The 14454-nt window shown below is 38.0% G+C and overlaps 1 protein-coding gene across 2 annotated transcripts in view; it reads left to right on the forward strand.

Annotated features, from left to right (window-relative positions):
* FGF9 (fibroblast growth factor 9) overlaps nt 1-14454 on the forward strand; it is a 43585-nt gene that overhangs the window by 25408 nt on the left and 3723 nt on the right. The gene's annotated exons all lie outside the window — the stretch shown is intronic.

The raw sequence follows: 14454 nt of genomic DNA on the forward strand, positions 1-14454 counted from the left end.
TCCATGATCCATCCTTATTTTTATTTTACCCTCCCCACCCCCAAACCCTCCTAACCGTCTGTCTTAGGATCAATACTATGTATTGGTTCTAAGGCAGAAGAACAATAAGGTTTAGGCTGTGGGGGTTGTCACTTGCCCAGGGTCACACAGTGAGGAAGTATCTGAGGTCACATTTGATCCCAGGACCTATTGTCTCCAGGCCTGTCTCACAATCCATTGAGCTACCAGGTTGCCCCTGACCCACCTTTAAACAGATAGGTGGCTCAATTCCTTTTGGGACCTTGAGAGAGCCTACAGAGTGGTTTCTGAAGCACAGTCCCCATTGAAGCTCTAGAAAACTCTTTATCCTCTTTCTAGTTGGTGTTATAACCAGAATGGTCTAGATAGTCTTGTGGTTCTACTTGTTTTGCTCACAAGGTATGCTCAGTAGCCATCATGAATCCACCAGTCACCTTGATTACTGGATTACCCATTTGGAAACATGGGTCCAAGGCTTTATTTATTCATTCATTCATTCACTTATTCATTCATTCATTCATTCATTTATTTATTTATTTATTTATTTATTCATTCATTTATTCATTCATTCATTCATTCATTCATTTATTCATTCATTCATTCATTTATTTTTTTGTGGGGGGAAACAGTTCTTTTCCTTAATTGCTTCTTGAACTATGTCTCTTCTAATTTCCTTAATCTCCACCTCAGCTTCTTTCTTTTACTCTCTGAACCCAGCTCTCCACTACCAGCATGGCTTGCTGCTTGATAAATTACTGCTGGTCTGTGCCTTAGTCTTGAGATTTGGGGTCACCAGGGGATTGTAGTTGAGGTACCCAAAGAACTTGTTCTAATCAGTAACAATTCAGAGCTGGAACAGAAGCCAATGGGCTACTGACACGTCCTAAAGGCATGGGAGCCACAGTTAATGGACACCCAAGATTGGCTATCAATGATATTTTTTGCCTCCCCATCAGCTGAGAAAAGTGGCAGGATGTGTGAAGGAGCTGTAAAATTGCCAGCATTTTCAAAGTAGCCTTAAGAATTGAATAGGTTAATATATAGAATTGTCTCCTTTCACTTTCTCCAGAAAGGGTTAATTTTTCAAGCCCTCAATCAATTCCTCCCTATCTTAATCTATTTTGTTCATCTTCTGTGAGCTCCCCATTGCATGTTCCTTCATTCTGGTAATGAAGGGCTAGTAGCTTAATGCAGCATTCCAAAAACAGACTCGCCAAGGTCATGCAGAGACATTGCTCTCTCTGGTGCATAATGTGAGTCCTTTACTGTACCCTAGAACTGTTTTTTTTTTCTTGGCCTTTTTTTGCTTTTCAGCTACCATGTTGCATGGTAAATTCTTACATAATTTGCTGTCCACTTTCAGCCTTGGGCTTCTTTCTGCATTACTGCTTACTGAGTGCTCTTTCTGAACAGCTGGGTTTCATATAATCTTTCCTTTGTACTAGCCTGCATTTTTTCCTCATCAATCTGATTTCTAGTTTGTTGTTTCCTACCCTTGTTCTTGTTATTCTATAATCTTCTTTGGTGTCATGTCTTGGTCCTTTCTTTTATCCTGAGCACTTTCCAATTTAGCATCATCTGCAAGTTTCAGGGAGCATGGGTGCGGGAGCATTCCCAATATAGAAATGCTGATTCTAATGTAGTCTGTGCACACTCTGGGGTCAAATGAAATAACTTCTTCTTCTTTTTTTTTGTTTTTGCCATTCAGGGCAATTCAAATTGGAATTATATGACACTCATCTCTCAAAAAAAAGATAAAGCTGGATTAGCTAGGTGGCTTAGTGGATTGAGAGCCAGGCCTACAGACAGGAGGTCCCAGGTTCAAATTTGGCCTCAGACACTTCCTGGCTGTGTGACCCTGGGCAAGTCACTTAATTCCCATTCCTTAGCCCTTATTGCTCTTCTGCCTTAGAACCAATAAACAGTATTGATTCTAAGACAGAAGGTTTAAAGTTTAAAAAAAAATAAAATGAAGTGGATCAAATTATTCCTTTAAGTCATGAAATGACATTTTGTAAATTAGGGTATTTTTCAAATTTTAACAGAAGCTATTTTGTTGGAATTAATTTAATATACTTATGAATCTAATTATTCTTTTATCCACTTCCTATTTTAAAATTCTCTTTAATTTGTTAGAGATTTAATATGGGAGACAGTTGACTGCATATTGTGTTTTATATGTTCCTCTACTGCTCCCAAATGCCACCTGTCATAGGGTCTAGAATTCCCATTCCTTTGAGTTAAGACACTGTGTCTCCAGAAGACACAATTTAGGATGGAAATATGTCCCCTAAGAGTGTTCACACATTAAGCCATTATCACCAATTATCACATTAATTAGCAGCTGTGACCTAACATAGACAGAAGACTGAGAGAATCTGGCACAGGACAGGTAACTTGTTATGGAGAAGAAAAGAGAGTTAAAGGAAAATATCTAGACTTTGCCTGGGTAGGTCTAGTTGGAAGGCTTCAGGGTTCTGGGAACTAGGAATGGGACATGGGGAATGCCAGCCCCTATTGATTCTACTTTGATAGTATCTATCCCTTCTGTCCTCTCTACTTTACTCCCAAGGCAACTACTCCAGTTTAGGTCCTCTTCTTTTAACAGACTCTGTATTCCAGCCTGGTTGGATGACTGTCTCCACTTTTCATGTTGCTTTCTTATCTGTCTGAAATGGACTCTTTCCCCTCCCCACCCTCACCCCTCCATCTATTGAAACCCTTCCTATGAAGAATAGGCTCAACTCAAGGGCCACCTCTTCCATGAAGCCTTCCTTCCTCCTCCATTTCCTCTAGGCTATACCCTCTCTCCCCCAACTTGTCTAACCAGAGAAAAGTTACCTTTCTCTCCATACTTAGATTTCTTATAATTTTTGCCCATAACATTCTCCATGGTATCAATTTTTTATGTACAGGTATTCCTCATCCCTAGCTTCTTGACAGTGGAGTCTTGTGTTATATTTATCTTTCCATGACCAGCAATAGGCTTGTACATTGTATTAGGTGCTTAATAGATAATTGTTGAATTTAATGGAATTTAGGTATGAGGACCAAAGGAAACTCTAACTCTTAACTGCTTCATCTAAGACTGGTGCTGATGAACAACATTCATTATCTGGGTGTGAATGCCTGATAAGGTACTTTAGGAACCACTGGCTTATTTCTTCTTAGGTCTGCCTTTTATCCCCTTTACATTTGTCATATATATATATATATATATATATGTGCATATATATGGCTTTTTTTCTAAGTCCACCCTTTCCCAATTTTTAGCATCATTAGATTGTTTTGGCTATCCTCCAAATGGACCCTTCCTTCCTTCCTTCCTTCCTTCCTTCCTTCCTTCCTTCCTTCCTTCCTTCCTTCCTTCCTTCCTTCCTTCCTTCCTTCCTTCCTTCCTTCCTTCCTTCCTTCCTTCCTTCCTTCCTTCCTTCCTTCCTTCCTTCCTTCCTTCCTTCCTTCCTTCCTTCCTTCCTTCCTTCCTTCCTTCCTTCCTTCCTTCCTTCCTTCCTTCCTTCCTTCCTGGCACCATGTTAAGTGCTGGGAATACAAAGGGAGGGGGTGGGGGGAAATCAGTCCCTGCCTTCAGTGAGCTCATAGTTTAATAGTGGAGACAATATAGAACCAACTATGTACATATAAGACATATACAATATAAATGGGAGATCATCTCAGAGGTAAAGCACTTGCAAGCTGGCAAGAGATAGGAGGAAGAGAAGGAGAAGGAATGACTGGGAAAGGTCTCTTACAGAAGGTGGAATTTGATCTGGGTTTAAAGGAAGGCAGGAAAGCCAAGAGATGGGAAGTGAAGAGGGGAGAGTATTCCAGGCATAGGGGGCAGCCAGGGAAAAGGCATTTTAGAGAGAGGTGAGGAAACAGAAGCCCACAGGTTGAATGTCTCAATCATGGTCACATGCAATGAGTGACAGTGCTGAGATTTAAATCTAGGTCTCTGTACTATAGAGGTAGTAGTTCAGTGAAACAGTGGAAAGAGTTCAAATCTGGCCTTAGAGTGTTACTAGCTGTGTCCCTCTGTGTGGATCACTTTATCCCATTTGTCTCAGTTTCCTCATCTGTAAATGAACTGGAGAAGGAAATGGCAAACCACTCCAGTATCTTTGCCAAGAAAATTCTAAATGGGGTCATGAGGAGTTGGGCATGACTGAAATGACTGAATAACAGCTTCTCATTCCAAATCCAGTAGTCTCAAGCCCTGGTTTTATAGAAGAGGTCAAGCTCCTCCAAAACCAGAAGAAGGGAAGTAACTTGTTCAAGATCATGTAGCAGATCAAACTCTCAGAGAGCTTTTGCAGTCCATTTGAGTTATCATTTTGAGAGCATTTAGAAGATAAAGCCATCATCCTCTTTACTTCCTGTATTTTGACCTTTGTCAAAGACCTTTCATTCACAATTTATGCTGCCTAGAACATAAATTAGGCTGGTGTTTCTGCTGTATTTATTATTTCTTCATAGAAATCAACTGACATAGCACATTCTTACGTTGTTTTGATGAGTGTTCCCCATGTTTGTTGCAGGGTCTTTTTTTCTGCCCAGCATGCTTTTTAAAGATCATTTTGGACCTAGCATTTAACTCCCCCAACCTCGATTTGTCAATATATAGGATTCATGACCTATGAGTTATGAGAGATTTTAGAGGTTATCTATTTCTCTTCTCATTATTGCTATTTTATAGATGAGAAAAATGAGGCTTAGCTTAGACTTGTGACAGTCCTGAATGATTCAACCCCCTCCCTCAGAAAATGACCTTTTAGGATTTTTTAGTGAGTTGCCTCCTCAATTTTACTTTAGACTCCAACTTCATTGACTTTTCAGATTATCAAATGACTTCTAAAATAAAATAGTTGGCTGCTGTTGTATGTATCCTTTGAATTCATTCTTTATAGGGTAGAATTAAAGTAGCTCAGGCTTATATGATTTGGTATTTAAATGTTTGCTGCATGTTTCCAACCATTTGTTAAAATGCTGTGCTTGCCAAGACCACAGAGTCAAACAAAAATGGAGGTCAGAATGTTTAAATGGTTGCTATTATTGGCTGATATGTAGAGATCTCATTAAATGACCACCTGAAGAGTCCACGTGAAACTTTTAAAAGCTGAATGCCACTCACATTAAATGTCACTGCATTTGAAAAGTAGACCCTCAACTGAAATGAATTTTAGTCTTTATGAAAAGCATGGCATTGTTATCTTTGAAGCCAAAACTTCTTGAAGCAGTTTGTACTTCATAGAAAGTGGTTGTATAACAGTCTTTTTCCTCACATATCTAATTCTTCAAAATCATATTTGAAACTTAGTAGTTGGAAGATGGAACTCAAATTTCCTTTGATGTATTCTTCCTTTATCTCCTAACTTTGAATTTCACCTCTCAACCTTGCCCATTTTCATCATTCCATCCATTCCCTTATTCAATCAACCCCTCCATGTCATTTTCCCTCTCAGCCTTTGTCTTCTTCCCCAACAATATTTGCTGGTGCCAGCTGACTGATGAGTGATGCTGAAGGCCCTCTTGAATCTTGTTACAAAGAGGTGGAATTTAAAAGGAAGTTTTATTAAGATTTCAGCACAGGAAATCCTTACTTTTTAAAAGTTCATTTGGAGATAATTTCTTTTTTTTTCTTTTTTTCTTGGGAGAGAGATAATTTCTTGTTAGTACCTTTAATAAATGTTAGGGATTGGCTAACTTACATTTTGGAGTACTCACATACTGATTGCTGGAATTGTAACCCCACGTTGAAACAAACTTCAAATGCACCTAGAGCAGTCAAAGCATCTGATCCTTGGGCTAAAATGAGATTCAAGGGACCACTGGTATTATGCTGCTGAAACTACAAGGTAGCAAACCCGATGCAAAGCAATGGATCAAAGTTAAGACTCCCTTGGAGCCAATAGACAATGGATCTTTAAATAGATGAGAATACCTTTGTATTTTAGACAGAGCATTTGGAAAAACAAGTGAACTCTTACAGATCTCTTTGTAACTTTTCTAGAGGTCCCTTCTGTGACCTGGAGAAATGGTAACTCATGTGATGATGGCTTTTATCTCATGTGGAGACATTCAAGTCCTATTATGTCAGTGACAATTCCCCAAGAAATATAAATTTACCGTTAAGTATAATATATAGCATATGTGCTTTTAATCAGCATGCAAAGTAATATAGACAAATTTGAAATGCTTTTCTTGCAAGGATTGTATGGAAAAATTAAATGCCCATAGACTGCAGAAATATAAAATGCTCTTTAGAGTGAATGAGAAAACTCTTAAGTGTGAATTTTACTGTGTACTGGGGGCAAAACATTTTTTTGTAGTACTATATTTCTGAAATTATAGTGAAAGGTGATAGGAAAATGTGATTTGACCTACAAATGTTCATTTTACATTCCTTAAAGGAACATATACTACACAAAGCCAGTTTATACTATTATACATTTAGCAGATTGCTTTTGATGTTATCAAGGCCACATGTTTAATGTGTATATATGTGTATGTGTAAAAATATATGTGTGTGTATATATATATATATATATATATATATATATATATGAGATTGCATGTGTGTATAGGGAGCCTCATTTTCTTTTCTTTTATTTTTTAGAAACCCTTACCTTCCAACTTAGAATCAGTACCATATATTGATTCCAAGACAGAAGAGTGGTAAGGGTTAAGTGATGGGAGTTAAGTGACTTGCCCAGTGTCACCTAGCTAGGAAGTATCTGAGGCCAGATTTGAACCTAGGACCTCCCATCTCTAGATCTGGCTCTCAGTCCACTGAGCTATCCAGTTGCCCTCCCCTATTGTCCCCTACTTGTCGTTAATGAATCCTTACCTATCTTATGCTTATAGGTTGGATATGTTGACCATCATGATAAGTGTTTTGGTTGTTGTTCTAGTTTAAGTGCTCAGTATTTAATAGAAAAATTGATAAGCTGACCATTCTGTGGTTTTCAGTCTTTTGAGGAAAATCCATCTTTTTGGAGGGGCGTTTGATCTTAAGTAGATGTTCAAGTGGACTGAGAAACGGCTCTAACGGCTCTCTTCTGCTGATTTTCTCTGTGTTTTGTTTCCTTCTCTTCTCATCTGCTTCCCTCATTGGGGACTTCTCCCCGGAGAGAGGGGAGTTAAAAGACTGGGCTTCTTATTAAAGGTCCTTTAGTCATTATATTTAATCACCCCTATCCTTACAACAACTCCCATTAAGACTTTACTGCTATATTATTAATGAGAGAGAGAGAGAGAGAGAGAGAGAGAGAGAGAGAGAGAGAGAGAGAGAGAGAGAGAGAGAGAGAGAGAATAAGAAAAACAGAAGGAAAGAGAGAAGACAGAATATAAAAACAAATAACCTATCTATAAGAGGTGCTGTAGTGAAGGCAGTTTTAAATACTATGACTCTAATGAATAGTAGATATGAAAAGTAGTGATTACATCAAAGTCATTAACTTATAAAATGTGAAGGGACTCCACAATTAAGTCTATTTCTGAATATTCACTCAGTATTTAAAAATATGGTTTATGTAAGCTGGCTACCACTGGAATACTCTAAAAGAACTGGGCTCTTATCTATGTGGATATTTCCTCCAGGGATGCAGATTGCAGCCCTCTTTGCCTGCCTTTCCTTTGTGACTCTTGTTCATGTTTGCCACAGGGAATCCAACAAATGTGTTGAGGATTTTCTCTGAAGTTCTCTTCATATTACCTGGGTACACATTGAACATTGATTGATTATTCTTCACTCTTCCTTTTTGACTAGGCTTGTCTTTTTATTTTTGTCATACATTTTTTTTTGGTGACACATGGAAATAAAAGCAGTTAATTGTATAGTTTAAGTAAACATGTAAGATCCACACAATAAATATGTTAGTGCTGAGATCTCATTTGAAATATCAGTGCAGCGTTGTGATTTATGCCTTTTCTCTGAGGAAAAAAAATCAACTCAGCTCCATTTTTCCATTTTTTATAGTTATAGTACAAATTGGGCATAGTAATATCCACACGGATCCTATACTTTCTAATTTCCTTACATTTCAAATGAACTTACCCAATGACAAGAGCCATAAGATAACATTCTCAACATGCATTGGGACATACTTTGATTTTTCCCATCATTAACTCATACTTGAGTTTTAATGGGTCTGGTGCAAGTTTTGCTGTTTTAATTTCAGTAATCCCTACTGCTCCATACTGGATGACATGAAATAAAAAGGGGTTTCCATAGTAGCTAACATTCACCAGATTGCGTTCCAAAGCATGGGCTTCAGGAGACTTTTGAATCAAGTCCACATTCTCTGCCAAGACCCAGTGATATAATCCAACAGTTCAAAGATAGGTATGCTATAAACAACTACAGTTAAATAATCTAAAAAAGCAGTTAAAATGTGGAAATACAGTAAAACAAGAATTGATCACTTTATAGTGGAATACTCTATAAACTGTTTGCATTGGAAACATGTGGTGAGTTAGAAAACATCTGAGTTGCATAATTCTAGAGTGTATAGTTATGGGCAATCAGACACATTTGGTCCTTCCCGTCCCTCTTGCTCATGTGTTAGAAGGATCAAGATTTCTCTTAAGTTTCCACTGATAAGACTTTAAAAAATATGATTTAAAATTTATTCTGGAGTGAAAAATAAATAAAGAACAATTAATTGAGATGTACAAAGGTGCTGGGATAATAGCAAATAAGGCTGGTTTCCAGACTTCTTCCCAAGTAGTTGCTACACTAGTGCCTATGTGTAAAGTAAAATCTAGTTTAGTGTAGTTAGTGACACCGATACCTCTAAATGAGAAAGAATGACTAAAAACATGTATCTGTAGAAGAAGACCTCAAATGGGTAAATGCTTTTTTTCCTCCGCATTTTGAAGGCTCTACAAGTTTAGCTGGGGGTGGAGGTTGCAGGGGGCAATGGGAAGGAAAAAGGAGGAAGAGTAGGGGTTATAAAAGCTAGAGAATTGCATTGTGCTGGTGACTATTGTCATGTATTGGTCTCTGGATGATTTCATTCACTAAGTGAAATGTTTAAACTCTGGAAGAACTAGGTTTGAATCTTGACTCTTTTCTTACTCACTCCTTGTATGACCTTGGGAAAGTCATTTTTCCTTCTTTTTTTTCCTTTCCTTTTTCATTTGTTAACATGAAGTAGGTGGACTAGTTGGCTAGATGACCAAGTGGAAGGCTGGACCTGGAGTCAGAGAGAACTGAGTTCAAATCTGGCCTCAGACACTTATTATCTATAAGATCCTAGGCCACTCAAAGCAACTTTACCCTCTGCTTGCCTCAGTTTCCTCAATTATAAAGTGGGGATCATAATAGCATATACATCCTAGAGTTATTGTGAGGATCAAATGAGGTAATATTTGTAAAGCACTTAATAAATTTTGTTTCCTTCCTTCCTTCCTTCCTTCCTTCCTTCCTTCCTTCCTTCCTTCCTTCCTTCCTTCCTTCCTTCCTTCCTTCCTTCCTTCCTTCCTTCCTTCCTTCCTTCCTTCCTTCCTTCCTTCCTTCCTTCCTTCCTTCCTTCCTTCCTTCCTTCCTTCCTTCCTTCCTTCCTTCCTTCCTTCCTTCCTCCCTCCCTCCCTCCCTTCCTCCCTCCCTCCCTCCCTCCCTCTCTCCTTCCTTCTTTCCCTCCTTCTCTCCTTCCCTCCCTCCTTCCTTCTTTCCCTCCTTCTCTCCTTCCCTCCCTCCTTCCTTCTTTCCCTCCTTCTCTCCTTCCCTCCCTCCTTCCCTCTTCCCCTTTCCCTTCTTTTTTTCTTCCCCTCTCCCCTCTCCTTCTGAGGGAGGTCCCTTTGAGCTCTGGATCTACCATCCTAAGGTATCTGGGATCTCAATGCAGCCAATATAGCCTTTAAGTTCTTATGGGAGTATTTAACTTCTCATGATTATGACAAATGCTCACATTGCATAATCCGTTTTATTTTCTGGGTTCCCTAGAAAGCTATTTTATGTGTGTATAAACTGTGCTGTAATAGCCTACTAGTGGAAATAGAGCAATGTTTACTGAGCAGTCAAAATGCCACTTCAGTTTTTTCACTTATTCAATCTTCCCTGCCTCATGTTTGGGAACTCCACATTACCCCAGAAAATAAGAAAAAAGAGAATTTTCCCCAAAAGAACTACTGGAACTCTGGTTATGATATTCCTCTCCTTTTCCATTTCCACTCCTCTTTGTCTTTGACTCCTTTCTTTGTCCCAAAAGATCCACATTTTTCATATTTTGAGGGGAAGGGGAGATCTTAGGAGTATTTATCCTTGAGCTTTCTATAGTATGTTGTTTTAGCATGGAGTTCTATTTGTAAGGAAGGTTCAAGTTGCTTCCTCCTGTCTCATTTTTGTAAAATCTTTTAATATAAGCTCTGTGGATCCTTTCCCTGGGAGAGAAGAGTAAAAGACATCACAATGCTTTCAGGAAAGTAATAACAATAATAAACAAACACAAAATTCAGGGGTCCAGGTTATAACAGTATGGTTGTCTCTAACCCCTCTGCTAGAGAGATTTTGTTTTGGAAATGATGTGAGAGTTATAGATAAAAATAGAAACAAATAAATATTTATTTAGATTTTAATTAAGTGAGTTTATTTTCATTTTAGGAAAACCACATCAGAATGTATGTTTACATATGTACATGTACATATATGTATATGTATATATATGTTATATTTGGAAACATACATAGACACATATTTGTGTCTGTATACACACACTGCAACATATCCAATATTCTTAATCTGGAGTCCATGTCCATGAGTAGATTTCAGGAGGGTCATAAACTTGGATGGGAAAAAAACATTGTCTTTATTTTCACTAACCTCTAACAAATTTAGCATTTCTTCCAATTATACATTAAAAATAAAATTAACGGTGATTCTGAGGAAGGGCGCCCATTGGTTTCATCAGAGTATCACTACACAAAGAAGGTTAAGAATTCCTGGTCTAGATGACCCAAGATACCTTCTAGCTTGAGTCTTTTGCTTATGTTTATATACATCCCCTTCACCATAAGCAAAAGACTACGGTTTGGGAAATGTATGATATATTAAATAGAGTGGATCCAAGAACTAAGAAAATATGACATTTTAGGAATAGTTCTATTTTTAATAGGATGGATTCTGCAGTGCCTGTCAGGTGATTTGATTTCCCACAGAGAAAAGGAAAACTTAATTTGGATTAGTTTCATGTCCCCTGTGGAACTGCAGACTCAGTGTATAATACCACTCAGTGTCTGTTTTTGTAATTAAAGTGCATAACATAGCTTTTAGTTTAAGTTTTAAAAATTTTATTTAATTACGGTAAACCCAAACTAGTGATTTTTAGCCAGGAATAATCTTTAGTGTGAGGAAAATATTCATTACACAGATGGAGGTATAGCCTAAAGATAGATGCTAATATGTTTAACACACTATTTTTGTTCTGTCAGTTTTAATACAAATGAAAGAGAAAACACATTCAGCCTACTTTTTTGCCACCCCAGGAGGAGAGTGGGCTGATGTATATCCACAGAGGGATGCCCTCTCTGGGTTCAGCTGGGTATGTTGGTGAGCAAATTGTCTGCCCCTTGTGCAGAGGCAGATGACGTGGAAACTATTCCCTAGTGTACACCCAGCTGTTTAGTTTCCATCGTGGGATTAACTAGGGGGCGACCCTCAGTGTGTGACCTATGTACACTGTACTCTGTTGAGGGTTGGGGGGAAGATTAAATTAAAATTCAAACTTGTATTTATAAAGTGGACTACGAGATTGGCATTTGTATAGTGTGGGGAAGGTATTTTTCCATATTAGCTGCCATAATACAGTTAGAGCTAGTCTACATGAAAAGTGTAAAAGGAGAAAAATGAGTAAATCAGTCAAATAATATAAACCTCCAACCTGCTCTTGAATAATATTAATTTGTTAATAACTTTTATATAGTTGACCCTCTTTATTGATCTATTATGGATAATTCCTTGGTTCCATGTTTCAGTTTCGTTTTGCTTGCATAGTCACAGCCTAACCCCAGGAATACGCAGGTTTTTCTTCTTGTCTTATACACAATTCCTCCTTTATGCATATTTTTACCCACCTTTGACAAAATTTGTGTTGTTTAGTGAGACAAAACAATTTAAACCTAATAAGTCCTTCTTGATTATTTGGAAACATAACTGTTAAGAATACTAGCTCTTCCAGTCCTGAAGGACTTATATGATGGGGAATGCTATCCACCTCCAGAGAAGAATTGTTGGGATCAGATGGATGTAGATCAAAGCATACCATCTTTCACATCAGGTAGTGATAATTTTATTTTGGGGTTTAGGCTTTGTATGAGTTTGTTCTTACAACAGTGACCAATATGGAAGTGTGCTTTGTATGATAATAAAAAAAAGAAAAAAGAGAATACTACCTCTTCCTGGTACATTGGGTATCTTTTACTTACTTAAAAAGCTGAAGCATATAAAGTGTACTAGTATGGACATATAAACAGGACTGAATTCTACCACTAGGAATCTTGCATTTTAACTGAAGATGGAGATCCAAATGAAATAAACCATACCAAGAATGGACCAGGACTGGCCAGGCCAAGACTTGGAACAACCAGTCCTGTTTTGTTGTTAGAGATAAAAGCAACGTACAAACTAGAAGTGGCTAGAATGCCATTTCTGCATAGAATGGCTAAAACATTGTTACTTTATGGTACTGTGATAAATTCAAGGAATCTACATGGGTAATGATAAGGAGATCCTTGGGTAGAGATATTGGTGGAAAAGAAAAGTAGCTTAATCATCAACATAGATGAAAGCTAAGAAGCCCTTAGAGGCCTTTGGAGTTGATGAAAGAAGTAACTCTCCAAAGTTGTACTCTGATGGTATTTCTTTGGGTACATCTAGAAGCATGGAAGAGTAATTCCTTTGTAAATTTTTTTTCTTGGATTCTTGAAATTTAAACTTATACTTTGTCTTTGAGCATGACAGTAGAAAGAGCACTGAATTCAAAGTTAGAGGAAAAAGCATTTGTTATACATTTATTATAGGTAAAGGACTGTGCTAAACATTGGGGTTACAGATAGAAAAGCAAGGTAGTTCGTGATCTTAAGGAGCTCACATTCTAACAGGGAAGAAAACACATACAGAAGTTTCAAATGCGAGTAAAATGGAAAGACAGTAGTGGCCCGTAGGGTACTGTGGCAAAGTAGATGGCAATGTATTTATTTAGTGTCCTTTCTCCAGAAAAGATTCTATCTTTCTGAGATTGAACCTTTTGACATACCAATAAATTGCAAGTGAAAATTTTTTCTTCTAGATTTTCAGTAGTTGTAACCACTGAGAAAGTGGAGGCTATAGTGTCTTGCAGAGGAAATTGCTGGGTCAAATCTGCATAAAAGTTGTTCCCCCTCGCTGATAGCTTTGAGAATTGGACTGGAAGCAGGTTTAGTGGTCCAGTGTGTGTGTGTGGAACTATTCACAAGGGTTTTGTAACTATCTGTCCATTGTGGCAGTTGGTTGGTTCTTGATGTTAGTGATAGAGGGATATTGGGGACTCCTTTTCTACTAGGGTTGCTTCTCCAAAAGATAGCTTCAGGGGATTGGGCTATAAGTAGAGCTAATGTTCTGGGGGATACTGTTATTCTAGGTCTCTTGGGTAGAGGACTTTGGAGTCTAAAGAGAAATGGTGGCTGAGATGGTTTTATTTGTTGGCACAAGCAAACCTTCCCCTCCCCCCTTTTCCTTCCCTCAGAAAACCCAGTTGCTTCACTTAAGATGGATAGCTACCTCCATTGGTGTCAATCTCCTAATGATATTGGATGTATGTAGTCATTGAGTATATGTAATCAGAATAGAGTGCTGCATATAATTTGTCTACTAAGTCCTGGAACAGAATTGTGGAAATGGAAGGTCAGCATCCTATCATTTTTTTTTTGTTGCCTATTGGGTGTTGACTACATAAATTGTTTACTTCATTGTTTCAATTATCTACTAACAAATAAGTAGTAGAATTCACTTGTAGTTCATTTTGGTGCATTTTCTTCAAAGCATCCAGCATAGTTCTACTTACTCAATATGTCTAGATAGTAATAATAGTGAAAGAAACAAGATTCCTAATTCCAAGGCCCTGTTTCTCTAGGAGGCAGTGAAAAAAAGGTGTGCAGGGATGCTTTGGGTACCCTCATGTACAGGCATCTAGGTGACATGGCAGATAGATCCTAGATGGAGCCAGGAAAATCTGAGAAGATATCCTGTCACTTATTGCATGTGTGACCCTAAGTGAGTCCCCTAACCTGTTTTGCTTCAGTTTCTTGATCTGTAAACGAGGGAGATGAACTTAGTGGTTCTGGTCTCTTCTAGCTCCAAATCTTTGATCCCCTATTTAGAACTGCTATTGTTGCAGTTCATGCAGTAACCTCCAGGAGAAGGGATGAACCATTTATTCTGTAGTAAATGTGTGACCCTGTGGA

This window comes from Monodelphis domestica, chromosome 4, assembly GCF_027887165.1.
Source record: "Monodelphis domestica isolate mMonDom1 chromosome 4, mMonDom1.pri, whole genome shotgun sequence".
Lineage (NCBI taxonomy): Eukaryota > Metazoa > Chordata > Mammalia > Didelphimorphia > Didelphidae > Monodelphis > Monodelphis domestica.